Source organism: Notamacropus eugenii, chromosome 5 (assembly GCF_028372415.1).
Source record: "Notamacropus eugenii isolate mMacEug1 chromosome 5, mMacEug1.pri_v2, whole genome shotgun sequence".
Lineage (NCBI taxonomy): Eukaryota > Metazoa > Chordata > Mammalia > Diprotodontia > Macropodidae > Notamacropus > Notamacropus eugenii.
In genome coordinates, this window is record NC_092876.1 from 98,242,042 (window position 1) to 98,257,455 (window position 15,414).

Below are 15,414 nucleotides of genomic sequence, written 5' to 3' on the forward strand. Positions count from 1 at the left end.
GAAATCTGGTGGAAAAAATAAGTTTAGAGATTTTAATTTAGTTGGCAGACCTGCCATTTAATTGAAGAATATTGTACTCAGGAGAATTTCATGTTATAATTATAGTTCACATCTAATTAAGGGTAATATATGTATTATATTAGCAAATGAAAAGTAGCAGTAATGATGACAGGCCCTGGATTGAAAGAGCATTGGGAATTTAAAAAAAAAGAAGAAAGAATGCACTGAAATAGAAATCGGAACATATGGGTTCAAGTTCCATCTCCAGCATTTCTTCTCTGCATGACTGGACAAGTCACATAATCTTTCTAAATCTCAGTTTCTCAGTGCTACCTTGATTGTAGGATTATTACCAGGAAAGCTTTGCAAAATCTTAAAAGAATTATAATACATATGAATTATTACTATTTGACTTACTCAGGCAACCAAATTGAATGCCCCTACACCTCTACTCCCAGCTCCTGGTGTGGAAAAGTACCATGGTGTAGCCCTAAAATGTGATAGGATCCTGGAATGTTGGGGATCTGATCCACTGGTACTGCTCCCATCCCCTTGTAACCCATTGTTAAGCACACTGTATTCCAGAAGACACCTGAGGTTCAATACTGGGGACTTCTTATAAATCATTATCATTAGTTCATGCTCCCATCCAGCATTTTCCCCAGTGTACATTATAATTTGGGTCATTTTGTTCCCCTCAACCCCCTGCCTGTAGCTTTACTCTAGGAACATTAGAATATATAATATATCTAAACCTGTACACATATGAGAGAAAGGACTCTCAGCTCCTTTGCAAACATTCAACTTAAAAATATATTGGATACAGACACAGAAAAATACAAAACACCTTCAAAAATCCCAAAAGAGTTGAAACAAATTCATTCCCCTCATGAAATCTCCTCTTCCACTCTACCTCCTTCCAAAGGGCCCTAGTAGTGCCCTGTGGTTGAAATTTTCACTGAAGGAAAGGCAAATCCCAAATCCTCTGATAAGCACTTCTTTGGGAAGTCAAATTGTAGCCCAAATGAATGACTCTTAAGTCAGACAGTTCTTATTATTATACACAATCAATTCTCAGCATTCACATAGTTAACTTTCATGATTTTAAGCATTTGCATGATTCTATTAGTAACCTAATTTTGACTTTCAGGTTGGAAATCCTGCACATTCTCAACTATGCACAGTAGAAAAAAAATGAGAGCACAATGCACTCATGTTTATGGAGTAACTGGTATCGTCCTAGGGACCTCACTGGTCTCATTCATCCTGCTGCTGTAAACAGCTTCAGTGCATTCATTGTACATTTCTACTGCCTTTAAAATGTACGTTTTGTGTTGTAATTATGCTCCCAAAACTTAGTGCAAGCCCTTTGGGTTCTAAGCTCAAGCATGCAAAGTTAGTGATGTAGCTTAGTGAGAAAATAAAGGGGTTAAACAAACTTTGTGCCAGAATGTCTTCAGCAGCTCTCCCTTGGGAGACCTTAAAAGATTTCAGATGGAGCAGAAGACAAGATGTGGCTTATAGATTATTTCAAACTGTCCTTCACCATCTCCAATGCCATCCACCAGCCATGAAGATGACAGAAAATTGTTACTATCATGAAAGAAAATATTAATACCTAAAGTAAAATGGATTGCCACTCCCTTAAGTGATCCTTGTAATGTCAGAATTTCAGTAATGTCCTTACATTCCTACTCTTAAGATATTGACTCTTGACTAGGTTGAGTTGAACCACACCCCAGTACCCCCATTCAGGGATTTTGCTCCGCCACAAAGCTGGATCTCAGTGTTTAGTCCACTTGTCCCCTTCCACTGGGATTCAGGGCTTTCTTTGCCCTGAATGCCAAGGACTAGTGGAGTCTCATGACTAGGTCTTGCAACCTCCTACTGCCTCCTCCCCACTCCTCCTAAAGATTTAAGAAATTTTTGCATGGATCTTGGAGTTAAGAAATCCACGGAGCATCCCCTAGGGTGGTAGGTTCGCTAGCCTGTTATCTCAGTTAAAGATGCTTTATCCTTCAACTAGTGGCTTTGATTTATTTCAGAATTTGACAAAGGACAGAATGTCAGAGATGATACAGAAACCTCACTAGTCTCAAAATCTTCTCATAGCAGTGACTAAAGTCCCCACAACCTCTCCCTTGGTTTTCAGAGGGTGAACAAGATAGAATTTTATAGTATACAGTACAATGCCTTCACACTGTCATCTGACACAATGGAAGGTAAGATTCAGGTAAAGAAAAGTTTTAGTTTTAAGAATTTTATTTGCTTTACAATATTTATGATACTGTACATTTCATGTGATATAAAAAAGTGAATGTTGTCTGAAATCAATTTTTTTATTAAGATGCTAGCACAAAACGTCACAGAATTCTAGGGAATTACTAGCAAAAAACTGCTTAGCATGCTACAAATTTTATTTTGTGTACTACATTTTATGACTTATTTCATAGTTAAAGTGTTAGGAAAAAGTACATATTATCAGAATTAATGTTTTGTTATTATAAAGAACTATATGGTAGGCCCTACATAAATGCTAATTCCCTTCCCTCAACCCTACAGTGGTCTATGCTGATTAGATGTTTCCATTAAGTTCTGCCTTAATATATTGAGCTCCCAGAAGAGGGGGAAGGGAAACCCCCAAGGTTATCTAAGGAGAGGTGAACTAGTGCAGGTCTGAAAGAAAATAAGTCTAAACTCCCATGCTGAACAGTAGTAGGATTGAACCCATGAGTACCCCTTACACTTCCAGCTTGCAAGAGGAGGAGGAGGAAGAGGAGGACAAAGAAAGCACATACCTTTTTTGGAGACTACAAATAAAGAAATGCTTGTATTACAGAGCATATAAACCTTTGCTTATCGGTTAAATATTTAATAACATATTAATACATATACAAATACATATATTTGTATGATTCATTCTTCAATTGTGAAAAGTCTCATTTTTCAAACTTCAAATACTAATAAGCTTCAAATAGCCACCTGGAAAATCATATAAGTGGGGGCCCCATTAGCATATCAAGTATTATGATATACCTGCAAAGCATGGGATGAACCAGCCACCATTTTAAATCTTCCCAACCAGTTGTTGAGTGCATTTAGGGAATGCACTCTGATTCTAACCCTAAATGCCTAAAGATTCTGAGGCATAGATTTTAGCAGGACCTCCTTGATCAGTTGTGGTACCCAAAGATTTTGACTCAGAGTTCTTGAAGCAATGAATAAAAGATACACTTCAAAAAATAGCTCTCTCCAAAATACATGGGTACCAAAAAATGAGCCTAATGCACATTGCTTTTCCCATAGACAAGACACAATGTACTTTGCACCATAAGTATGAGAAATATGCCCTAAGAGAGAGTAAAGATAAGCACAAATTGGGGAGTAAGGAACAGTCACATACCAGAACCAGTGGTAAGTTCTCAACACATTGTTCAATGGAGGACGAGGCATATGTTATACTTGATGTTTTACTGAACTAAAATAAACCAAAGAATACATAAATAAGAGTACATAAATGTGTGTGCTGCCTTTATTTCCCTGATGAAAGGGGCATATGGCATTTTTCACTGAGGTACAGAATTAAAAGATAAGAAGTGACCAATCATCCCAACTCACCTTGGCAAAAGTTGACCATAGTTGTCTCAATGTTTTTATATAGTGTAATTGCTCAAAGACTCAGAGAATTTTGACCCACTAAAGTGAATAAGTAGTGGGAATGTGATCTTTTGGAAGAATTCTGTGTTCTACTCAAGTTCTCCAAATGATACAACTGTCATCTCTCTTTTCTAGACCTGGCTTTGAAGGTGTGCCTCAGATCCACAATATCCTTAAATCTCTCCAGTCCCTCAGATTTAATCCTCAATGAGATGTGAATGAATATTTAGACCAAGAGTATTCCCCATTCCCAATAAGTCAAAGCCCATCTCTCCATGAAGCCTAAACTTATACTGCTATCCAAAGGGGGGGACCTGAAAGGGAATTTTGCATTTGAGATTACTAAAGTGATACCTGATTCCTTACAGCCCTGCAATAACCAAAGCACTCATGATAGTCAAAGAAGAGATAGAGTTCTCAAACCTCTGTTGGTGGTATGGAAGTCAAAGTCCAAATTTGCTCCACTATATTGTGGCTCAGGACCTTGCTGCTTCCCCAGCCATGTAACTTCACATTTGTTCCTTTTCTCTTCAAGAAGCATTGTTCAAGAATTTAAATGGAATTCCTCCTTTTTTTCTCAGGAAGTCTTGGTCCAGTAGTCCTCCTTATTCAATAATCACCTCCAACTACTGATATCTCAGAGGAACCATGTCGTTTCCTACTCTCCTCATGATTACATCATTTCCCTCTCCAAAAATTTGTCAGTCACTCTGCCATTCTTTTTACACAACTGCCATCTCTAAGATTGAGGCATTTCTGGGAATGAGGGTAAAGGAAGACTGTGCAAATGCTCAAACTTCACCCCATCACAGACCCAGTTCTATTCTCTGAACTTAGGTCTTTCATTCCTTCAAACATTCATTTGATAACCATTCATTCCATGCCTACCATTGTCAAGGCATTGTACCAAGCACTAAGGATACAAAGGAAAAAAATAAGAGTCCCTGACCTCAAGAAACTTATATTCTACAGGGATAAACAACATTACACAAATAAATCAATAGACAAGAAACACAAAGTAATTTGGGGATAGACTAGGGCTATAAAAACTGAGTTCTCATGTAGCAGACTGCACTTGAGTTTAGCTTTGAAAAAAACTAGAGATTCTACCAGAAGGTGAGGAATAGTAATTATAATAATAGCTAAAATTTACATATGTCCTAGATATCGTGCTAAGCACTTTACAATGACTATCTCATTTGATCTTCACAACAACCCTGTGAGGTATGTGCTCTTATTATCCCCATTTTATAGTTGAGGAAACTGAGGCAAATAGAGGCTAAATGACTTGCCCAAGGTCATAAGGCTAGTGAGTGTCTAAGGCCAGATTTGAGAGGAGGAGCAGATGTATTCCTCGTCTCCCTATGATATTTCATTTTTTGTTCTCTTGTTTTTACATTATAAATATTTATAGATTACCTCCAGCCTATGAGAGCTTACCTGTAACAAAGTAAAACGGTTAAATAAAACTAATAATACAGCAAACTCATCTGAAAGTGTAAGCAATATTACACATCTCTAGCACCCTCTAGCTCTCTTTTTTTAAAATTAACAAAAATCTATTTTCTCTTCCTTTCAACCACCATATGATTAGGGGGAGGGGAAAGGAAAACAAATGACAAAATATTCATAATAAATATTTATGCTTAAGCAAAACAAATTCCTCAGTGGTTGTATACAAAAATATATGTCTCATTCTGTGCCCCAAATACATCACCTTCCTGTCATGGACAGCCAATTGCATCATCCATATTTTGAAATCATGAAAGGGTCATTATACTAGCTGTGTGTCCCTGGACAAGTCACTAAACACTGTTTGCCTCAGTTTCCTCATCTGTAAAATGAACTGGAGAAGGAAATGGAAAACCACTCCAGCATCTTTGCCAGGAAAACCCCAAATGGAGTAACAAAGAGTCAGATATGACTGAAACAACTGAACAATCACATATATCTTGTACGTACTGGATTTGTTTAAAGTGATAATCACTTAATATAATTTTTGGACTTTAATAATGGCCAAAACCTGAACTAATCAATCATAAGAAGAGCCTGGACCTAACAGCTTCTTTGTTCTCTAAGTAAACTCAGAGAATACCTCTTCCTATGTCAACAAAACCAGATGGGGCTGACTTAAGTGCATTCTTTCCTCTGTTTATAACCATTAAGGAACCTGAGGCACAATCTTGAAAAATGGGATTTTTTTCATATCTTAATATTTTGTGGACATATTCTATGTTATGGTATGTTAATGGTAAAGAAAACTGATGTCCTGGGTCATAATTTCAATGGACACTTTGTCAACTCTCTTATCTTATTGTACTTACCATATTCAGTTAAGAAAATTCCTTTATTATAATATGGTTAATCATGTATGGAGATCATAAATTTGAGTGACACAGACATTCTGAGTTGGAATTTGTTCTAAAACATATTTAAACCTAGCCATTCTTGTATCAGACAGTCAGAACTTACATTTTGGCTCCTTGTATGTACAGGTTAAGCTAGCTTCAGCTATCTTTAAGGGAATAAACAATATGAATTTACATATCACCTAGCCTGTTTGTCTCTTTAACCAAACTTTCAAGTTGACAAAAGATACTGCTGTGATAGTGGGTTCCCCTGCCTTGGAATTCTTTAAGCAGTCACCCCTAATGATTCAGTCAACCTTAGAAGATAGGTGCTATTATTATCCATATTTTATAGGTGGGATACAGGGGTCCTGTTTATGGTTCCAGGGCAGAAAAAAGTACTTATGGTGGCTCACAGCCCAGAGCACTGGCCAGGACAACTTTTAGATCATGCCATCTTGGAAGAAGGGAGGACTTGCAGACCCCCAGAGCCAGCTTGAAAAAAGCACCTGGTTTGGATGAAAATTTCCGTTAGAGAAAGGAGGGAAAAGACAAGACCAGAGGTGTCTGTTCTGCCTCCCTTATAGCCATACACAACTACAACCCCTCACCCCATGCACTCTACTTGGGGTACCATAACCTTATACATGAGTATTCTGCAGAAATAAAAGTTTTGGTTGCTTATATTTTGTAATATATTTGAGGGCTTGAGAACTAGATATTTTTCTAAAGAACTGGATCAATTTACTCTTTGTCCTGTGCAGTTTTCATATATAATTTCTTGAAATATAGCTCTGAAAAAAATAGATTTTTAAAAAAATAATTGTTTTTAAAGAACACTAATGATTCTCTGTACCAGCCCATCCTGTCTCAAATGGAGCTACTTGACTGGGCTTTAAAACCAATCACTCTAGCTTTCATTGAATGGCTAATAATAACCCCCAATCCAAATCTCTTTGGCTCATTGTCTAGGTTTAATAGCTTAGAAAAAGTGAAAATAGTGATTGTTTTCTGTTCTAGTCAGAAACTTTGAGCATCTTCCCCTCCCAGACTGATATATTTGTGATGGCAAATTAGGTCATCTTTTGTCTCAATTCTTACCTAGCCCTTAGTCATTGAATGGTTGCTTCAGACAAACTGAACCTTAATTTAGAAAGGCCAAGGTCATCTACTGTATCCAGTCATCTTGACTTTTGTCTTGCCACTAGATTTAGATGACTCAGGAAGAGAGAATGAGACTGGCAGCTTTGTGCATCTCTGCCTCACTTCAGTCCAATTCACACACAAGTCAAGACATTATCCTGTGATGTCATTGGTCCTCTTTGAAAGCAAACAATGAACACCACCACCATTCATGTCAAATCCATGTTGTTTTGCACCAGCTTCCAAGTCAATTTCCTCCCTTTTTTCAAAGAGTTCAGTACCTGAATCACAGTCTCCACCCTAAGTCTACCTTCCTCCTTAAGGATATTAATTATATTTCTATTTTTCCTAGAACAGCCTAACTTTTCCATTTCTTCCTAACTCCCATGACTCATATTTTCATACCACCTACAAGAGTGTTAATACTTTAAATTTCACCATCACCCATAAGTGTGCCACCATCATGATCTAGAACTTTGAATTTCCCTTCTTTGATTGTAATCACTTTTTCTATTTGTCTCCTGTATTCTTCCTAAACCTATCTTTGGTCTGTAACTTCAAGCACCTCAAACACTCCCTCTGAATATTGCTCTTTATTCACTTTTTTCTCTTCACAGTTTGATTCTATAGTTAATCAGTTCAATTACATATTTAAATGAGTAAACCAAAGGAGATCCTGATTGTTTTATGAGTCACCCTGATGAGGTTTAGAGTTGGGAGAGCTAGGTCAAGGGTGAAAGAATTCACTTAGACCTTCTCTTTTAACCAGTGGGAACTTTTTATTGTATGTGAAAAAACATCATGGGCCTCCTTAGCAAGAAAGTTAAGTGATATTTATTTGGGGCAGTTGCACTTACATAAAGGTTTCAGAATGATGGTGTAGCTTTAGTACTTGCCCAGCAATGAGCTGAGTTTGTTGACTGAGAACCAGGTTAAAGCTAGAGAGCTCACTGCTACAGACTTGGTCATCAGGTACTGAAATGACTGAATCTCCACCATGGGAAAATGAGATTATCAGAAACTCTATCCTCCCCTCCACACACACCTATGTTTCCCCAAGTATTGCTTCTGCTGTTGATATTATTGTTAATCTCTTAAGGGGATGGAATTCTATGAATTGTGGGGATAGGATGCCTCAGATATTTTAGGGGTCTTTGGTTTCCCTCTGAGAACAGCCAGCAAAGGAAAATGGAAACCTTGATATTGTGATTTCGGGGGAATCAAGGGAGTAGGGATCTTAGTCTTTTGATGAAGATTCTGATGAATTCTCTATTAGAAGAAGGGTCAAATATTGTGTCCCTCTCATCCTCCATAGAGACAGTTGAAGCTTTCATTGTCCTTCCCCTGGACCCAGTGGGAAGAAAATGGAATTCAATTCAACAAACATTTATCAATGAAGGGTCCACTATTTCTATCCCAAAGCATGGGATATATAGGTGGTTCAGTGAATAGAGCAGCTTGACCTGGAGTCAAGAACTAAGTTCACATCTGTCCTCATAAATTCACTAGCTGTGTGACCATCTACAAGCCACTTAACCTCTATTTGCCTTAATACCCTGGAGAAGGAAAGGGCAAACCACTCCAGTATCTTTGCCAAGAAGATCCCAAATGGGGTTATCCCAGTGTGGTAGGCACTAGGCTTACAAGGTATATTCCTTGTCCTCAAGTAGTGACATTCTACTTAGAGAACAACACAAACATATTATTAAGTAAATATGAAAAGTATATAAGATAATTTAAAGAAAAAGAGAAAATATACTTACGAGGATCAAAAAAACATCATGTAGGAGGTGGAATCTTTGAAAGAAGCTAAGGATTCTTCAAGGCAGACCTGAAAAAGGGGAGTGAATTCCAGAAGCAGGAACTATCTGTAAAAGGGTATTAAGGCAGGAGGTAGAATGTCAGAAAGGAAAGTGTATTGACATACACACATGCACACACACACACATATATATACACACATATATATACACACACATATATACACATATATAGTTTATTCCCTTAAGCTAGAATACATGTATACATGGGATCCAGAAAATAATTCTGACTCAGAGACAAGCAAGTTGAAGAAGACTTTTTATACACTTACAGCAATTCCAGCTTAGGACGTTTATGTCACCTAAAATTATAGACTCCATATGTGTTTAGCTATAACATGAGAAAGGAATTTTCTTAATTGAATAGGCTGTAAATACCGTTAAGATAGGAGAAGTGTTAAAGTGTCAATTGAAAATATAGATCTGGGATATTTATGTTTCTTCTATCATTAACATGATATAACATAACATAGCATAAGTCCATAAAATATCAGGAAAAGAAAAGTCCCATTATTCAAGATAGGGTCTGGTTCAAGGCATGTTGTCGTTGGTAGTCTTAATTATCTGAGTTTATAGTTACTGACACAGGAAAGGGTATTTGGGGTTCATTCAGAGAGCAAAGCAAAGCATGCCTGTTATTCCAGAACCATACAAAACATTATATTAGGTTAAACTCAGAGTGGGCCAAAATGTCTGTCCTGATTGGCCAGCCCACATTTCAGGCCTTTCTCAGATCTTGGGGGTTTAAAATGGCTTGGCGAGAGGTCCACAACTGTAATTAAAAGGGACCAAAAGGAAATAATATAAAATGCCTGGAAAGGTAAGCAAGTACCAGTAAGTACTGAACTATGATAGAGGTTGTGTGAGTAGGCAAAAAAAGAACATATGAGGTGGATGCTATAGAGGTAAAACCAGTAAGAACCTATAACTGATTGGATTTGAATGCCAAGGGAAAGCAGAGTCAAGGATGCCTCTAAGATTGTTAACCTGGACAACTAAAAGATGGTGATGCTGCCAACAGAAAAGGGGCAGAGAGCATTACCATCCTCCCAGTTCCTCAGGCTCACAACCTAGAAGTCATCCTCAGCTGTTTTCTATCTCTCACCCCACCCCACCCCATTCCAATCTGTTACCAAGCTCTGTCAATTACACCTTTGCAACATCTCTTGAATACATCCCCTTCTGTCCTCTGATACTGTCATCCCTCTGGTGCAAGCCCTCACCTGGACTATTGCAATAGCCTGCTGGTGGGCCAGCCTGCCTCAAGTTTCTCCTCATTCCAATCCATTCTCCATTCAGCCACTGAAGTGATTTTCCAATCATCTCACACAAAGTCCTTCAGAACTTAGGCCACTCCTACCTTTCCAGTCTTCTTACACATTACTCCCAACACATACTTTTAATGCAGTGATGCTGGCCTCCTGGCTTTCCCACAAACAAGACACTCCATCTTTCAACTCCAAACAATTTCTCTGTCTATCCTCCATGCTCAGAATGTGCTCTTCCTCCACTGTTCAGACTTGCTGCTTCCTTTAAGCCCTAACTAAAATCCTGCCTTCTACTGGGAAGCTTACCCCAACCTGTCTTGATTCTAGTGCTTTCCTTCTATTATTTCCTGTTTACTTGAATATAGCTTGTTTTGTGTATATTTGTTTGCAAGTTGTCTCCCCCATTAATTATCAACTTCTAGAAGGTAGGGACCTGTCTTTTGCCTCTTTTTGTATCTCCAGTTCTTAGCACAGTGCCTGGCACATAGTAGGTATTTAATCAATATTGATTGCTTCAATGAAGTTGCAGAAAATAGGAGATCTGTTTGGGACATGTGGAGCTTGAGTTGCCTATAGTCACCTGAATGAAGATGTCTAACAGGCAGTTGGTAATAATTTGAATTTCTTTTGTACATATGTTGAATTTACTTCTCTGTTTACATGTTGTTATCCCATGACCCCACATCCCCAACTCTTTTTTCCCTTCCTTCTCTACCATATACCCCTCAGTAAAGCCATCCAGCTCCTTAAGGACAAGAATTGCTACATCTTTGTATCCTCAGTGCCTAGCACGATGCCTGTCATGTCACAGGAATTAAATGCTTGTTGGAGTGAATTAAATGTAAAGAATCTTACAGATCACCTTGGTCAACACTCTTATTTTAGAAATTAAAAAACTGAGACCCAGAGAGTATGCTCAAGTTCACGTTGGCTAGTTGGTGGTAGAAGTGTGACTAGAGCACCCAGTAAGAGTTAAGATTAATTTCATGTTTAAAGGTCTGTCACTCTACTTCCCAAGTGTATTTTAATTTCTTTCATCAAAGAGCAGCAGTATGGTGTAGTGAAAAGGCTGCAGGACTGGGGAGGCAAGAAAACTGGGATCTAACCCTGGCTACTTCATTGTGTGACCGTGGACCAGTAACTCATATGCAAACCAAAGAGTTTGTTAGATGAACTCCAAGGTCTCTCTTAGACTCTAAAATTATGAGTCTATGAAAAATGCTGAAATTAGATTTTTTATTATTAAAATCTAGCTAGAAATGTGTCCTCTTTGCTTACTCCAAAATGGGTTAAAATTTGGATTAATGACATAAACAATTTCCTTTTCCCATTTCTGGATGCCATGTACTGTTGACATGCCATCTTGATGCCCACTCTCTTCCATACCCCAGTTGATGGGCCTGGCATATAAGGCTCTTACCTCTGTAGCTCTTTGTTTCTTTCTGGCAATATTGAATTCTTTGTGTTGCTACGGCCAGCACAGTCGGGCAGGTCCAGGGCGGTTATGGGGCTCACAGAGCGAGGATGAAAAGACAGGTGGGACACAGCAATCTGAACAAGCTGAGTTTATTCTAGACATACTAAGGCAACAAATCAGAGGGGTCAGGGTGCTTATATAGTAAAAAATCATGGAAGTAGCAATCAAGGCATGAGACCAGAACAGATTGTGATTAGTAGCAAGGGGGGCCTCGTAGCCTCTTTTCCTGGAATATTATCCTGTATAGTAGGAGCCTCAATTCCTGGAATTTCAACACCCGAATTCAAGGACGTGCACCTGAGAACAATATCCCATTTAACTTCTCAAGTCAGCTATTATTCTTCCTTGGAGGAGGGGAACTCTTGATAAGAGGCTCTTTCAAACCCTCCAAGGTTCTCTACATTGTGTCATGTATAATTATGTAAAACTCATAGGTTCCAACAGCATGGAAAATGAAAATTCTTGAATGTACTTCTGTGAGCCTTTTATAATTCTCTCCCCACCAGACATTTTTGATGGTGGAGAAGGCAAATTTGAGGGAAGGAGGAGGAGGGTAAAGAAGGGAGGAAAAGTTTGTTGTGGTTCAAGTGAACCATTTTTTCATTAACTCAAAAACCTCGGAATAGGGGGAGAGCAAAAAAAAAAATCCTCACTGAAATGAATGAAGGTGTGATAATGCCAACTTCCTTTTTCTCCTTGACAAAAATCCCTGCACATTTCCAAAATTTAACATGATGGTAGCAAACATTTTAGATACTTTTATGTACATGGGATCATTGATCTAGAACTGGAATGAAACTCTAGAGACAACCTAATCAAATCTCGTTATTTAACAGTTAAGAAAACAAAAATCCACTTGGGAGACTTGCCCAAGCTCAAACAGATACCAAGCATCACAAGTCTTCTGACTCCATACCCAGTGATCTTTCTTCTGTATTGGGCTGTTTCAATAAAGTCTTAAAATTATAAGATTAATGTAATTAAAGCTGTTTAGGAACTTAGAGATCATCTAGTCTAATTCTCTTATTTTATAGATGAGAAAAATGAGGCTCAAAAACAAGTGACTTGCCTTGGATCACAGAGATAGTGAGTAGAAAATTTGGATTCGAACTCAGGTCTTCTGACTCCAAAATCAAGTATTTTTTCTATCATAACACACTGCTTTGTCAACCCATAGCTCTCAAGCTACTGGTTGAGGATTCTTACACTATGAGGAACTTGGCACAAGGGGGAAAACACAGCGAGCAATGAGTGGGGAGGTTTCACGTTTCTATAATACACATTTTCTGAATACTACAGGACTCTTAAAATACCTGGAGGCTCCAATTAGGATCACACCTTTATTTATTTTCATGTGCTCTCACATCTCATATTAAACAAGAAATAATAAAGCTATGAAAAAAAGTAGAGAAATAGCAATGACATACAAAGAAAGAACTCAATGACCTAATATACTGCTGCACATCATTCAAAGTCTAATTGAAATTCTTGTCAGTATTTACATATAGATAGCTAAACAGACACACACATATCTACGTGTGTGTGTGGCATGTACCCTTATCAAAGGCAAGATCCAGGACACTCAATAAGGTGAAAAACAGCACAGATTTACTCACTATTACATTCCTTTTACAAAATTATGATTCATTTTTTTCTGTACTAAGGTTAAAAGAAGACAAGTGATGCTGCATTTACCTAATCTGAGAGAGCTCTGAAGAATATAACTCTAAGTGTGATCTATTTATTGACTGGAAGTAAGAAGCAGATAAGATTACGGGCAGAGGAGAAATCCAATCAGCATCCCTTGTGAGTTGTATTTATTTATTAACACCAATAAGAGCTCTATGATCGATCCTGGAGCTTTTATTAGAAACGTGGAAGGACTGCCAAGATAGGATCAGAGGAAAGTCTAGCACTACCATAAGAAAAAAGACTGATACAAAACTAGTTATATTATTGCCAGTTCCTTACACATTTACCACTACCAAATAAGAAAGAAAAGTAATCATTTTAGGAGCTAAGGATTTTAAACCATAAAAAGTCTAATGTACAATTCAAACAAACCTGTCCTTGATTGACAGTCAGCTTATTTTCCATTTTCTAAAATTATCCCAAAACAGGTAGGATCAAATAGAATGAAATGAAATAAAAATATTAAAATGTGTTGAGATACAACATATGTGTATCTACATATGTGTGTGTATACTTACATACATATATGTGTATATGTGTACATATAAAATTTTATTGGTATAAAGAACCCCCAGTGAAGAAAGTACCTCTACCAATAATGGAGATTGGAAACTGTTTTGCTCTTTCAAGCCTTATAATTTCCTGAAAGCACTGAGAGATCATGTGAATTTTCCACAGTCACACAACCAGTCTGTGTTAGGTCAAGATTTGAACTCCAGTCTTCTTTGACTGGCCCTCTAACTACTGTACCATGCTAAATCTCTCTCTCCCTCTCTCCATATATGTTTATGTATGTATATATATATATATTTACACACACACAAACATATACACACACTTATGTATATGCGTGTATGTGTGTAGGTATATACACATATGCATGCACATGTGTGTATACACATGCATATATGTGTATATAAATACACACATAAAAACTATATTTGTCATTTATTTTATTTTCTTTGTCTTTCATTTCTGAAGAGGACCAATGATAACACAGGGTGTTGTCTTATCTTATTTGCAAATTGAATTTAAGTGAGGCAAAATTGAGCAAAGTCCTCAGCCTCACTCTCTCTTCCAGAGTTATTGAAGTCCAGTGCCAAAAGAAAAGTCAGAATGACTAGCCATGACTTGGGATACAATGGATGACCTTTCCCTCTTCTATGTCTGACCAAGTTCTAAGTGCTCCACAGCACCTGCTTCAGCAGCCTTCATGAACAAATTGTTTTTATCTGCCCATTCTGCAAGGGGAAGTCTTCTCATACTTGGGGTAGACATTCCCCTACCTAACTCACTGACAGAGTTTAGACCCTCAACTTGGTTTAGTCCATCTGCCAATGTGGTTTGCCAGGCTATGGCCACTGCACATAGTACAGTTTCTTGCAGCCACAGGTGACAGTTGAGAGCCAGGTAGACACCAAAGGTGGATGCCCTAAAAAGGGCTCAGCAAGTCCTCATTGCAGAGGTGCTATTTCTCCTTAAACACCCCATATACCCCAACCATTTTATTTATGTATCTATATATGCATATATAATTACATATGTTATATGTCTATATACTGTCATAAAGAGATTCAAGGATGTTAATTTATGTTTTTTCTCATTTTTGGTCAACCAATATAATATTAAACTCTTTCCTTCTCTGTATATGAGTAAAAAGTTCTGTGTTCAAGTCTTGACCCATATACTTACTAGCTTTGAAATTCTGGACAAGTCAAAATTTTCCTTAGCATCAGTTTAATCTGAAAAATAATACTTATAATATCTAATACACAAATTCATAGTAAGGGAGTTATTATATTATATTATACCCTATTCATCCTCCTTTTCCTGCTTTCTAGCTGAAACTGGAAGACTATTTTCAGTCATGTTCCTTATGTTGCTCGGTTTATCTGTCATCTATCTATCTATCTATCTATCTATCTATCTATCTGTCTGTCTGTCTGTCTGTCTGTATGTCTGTCTGTCTGTCTGTCTATCTATCCTATATATCATCTATTTCCCTACCT

At 37.6% G+C, this 15,414-nt stretch overlaps 1 long non-coding RNA gene across 2 annotated transcripts in view; it reads right to left on the bottom strand.

Moving 5' to 3' along the window:
• LOC140504926 (uncharacterized) overlaps positions 1-11,833 on the bottom strand; it is a 290,680-nt gene extending 278,847 nt beyond the window's left edge. Inside the window, exons 1-2 of one of the 2 annotated variants that reach the window (XR_011967283.1) lie at positions 11,657-11,833; positions 8,912-9,016 (exon numbers count right to left, since the gene is read on the bottom strand). This is a non-coding gene — a long non-coding RNA (uncharacterized lncRNA). The remainder of the gene's footprint in view (positions 1-8,911; positions 9,017-11,656) is intronic. The other variant, XR_011967284.1, reaches the window with a different exon arrangement.
• Positions 11,834-15,414: the final 3,581 nt, after the last annotated feature.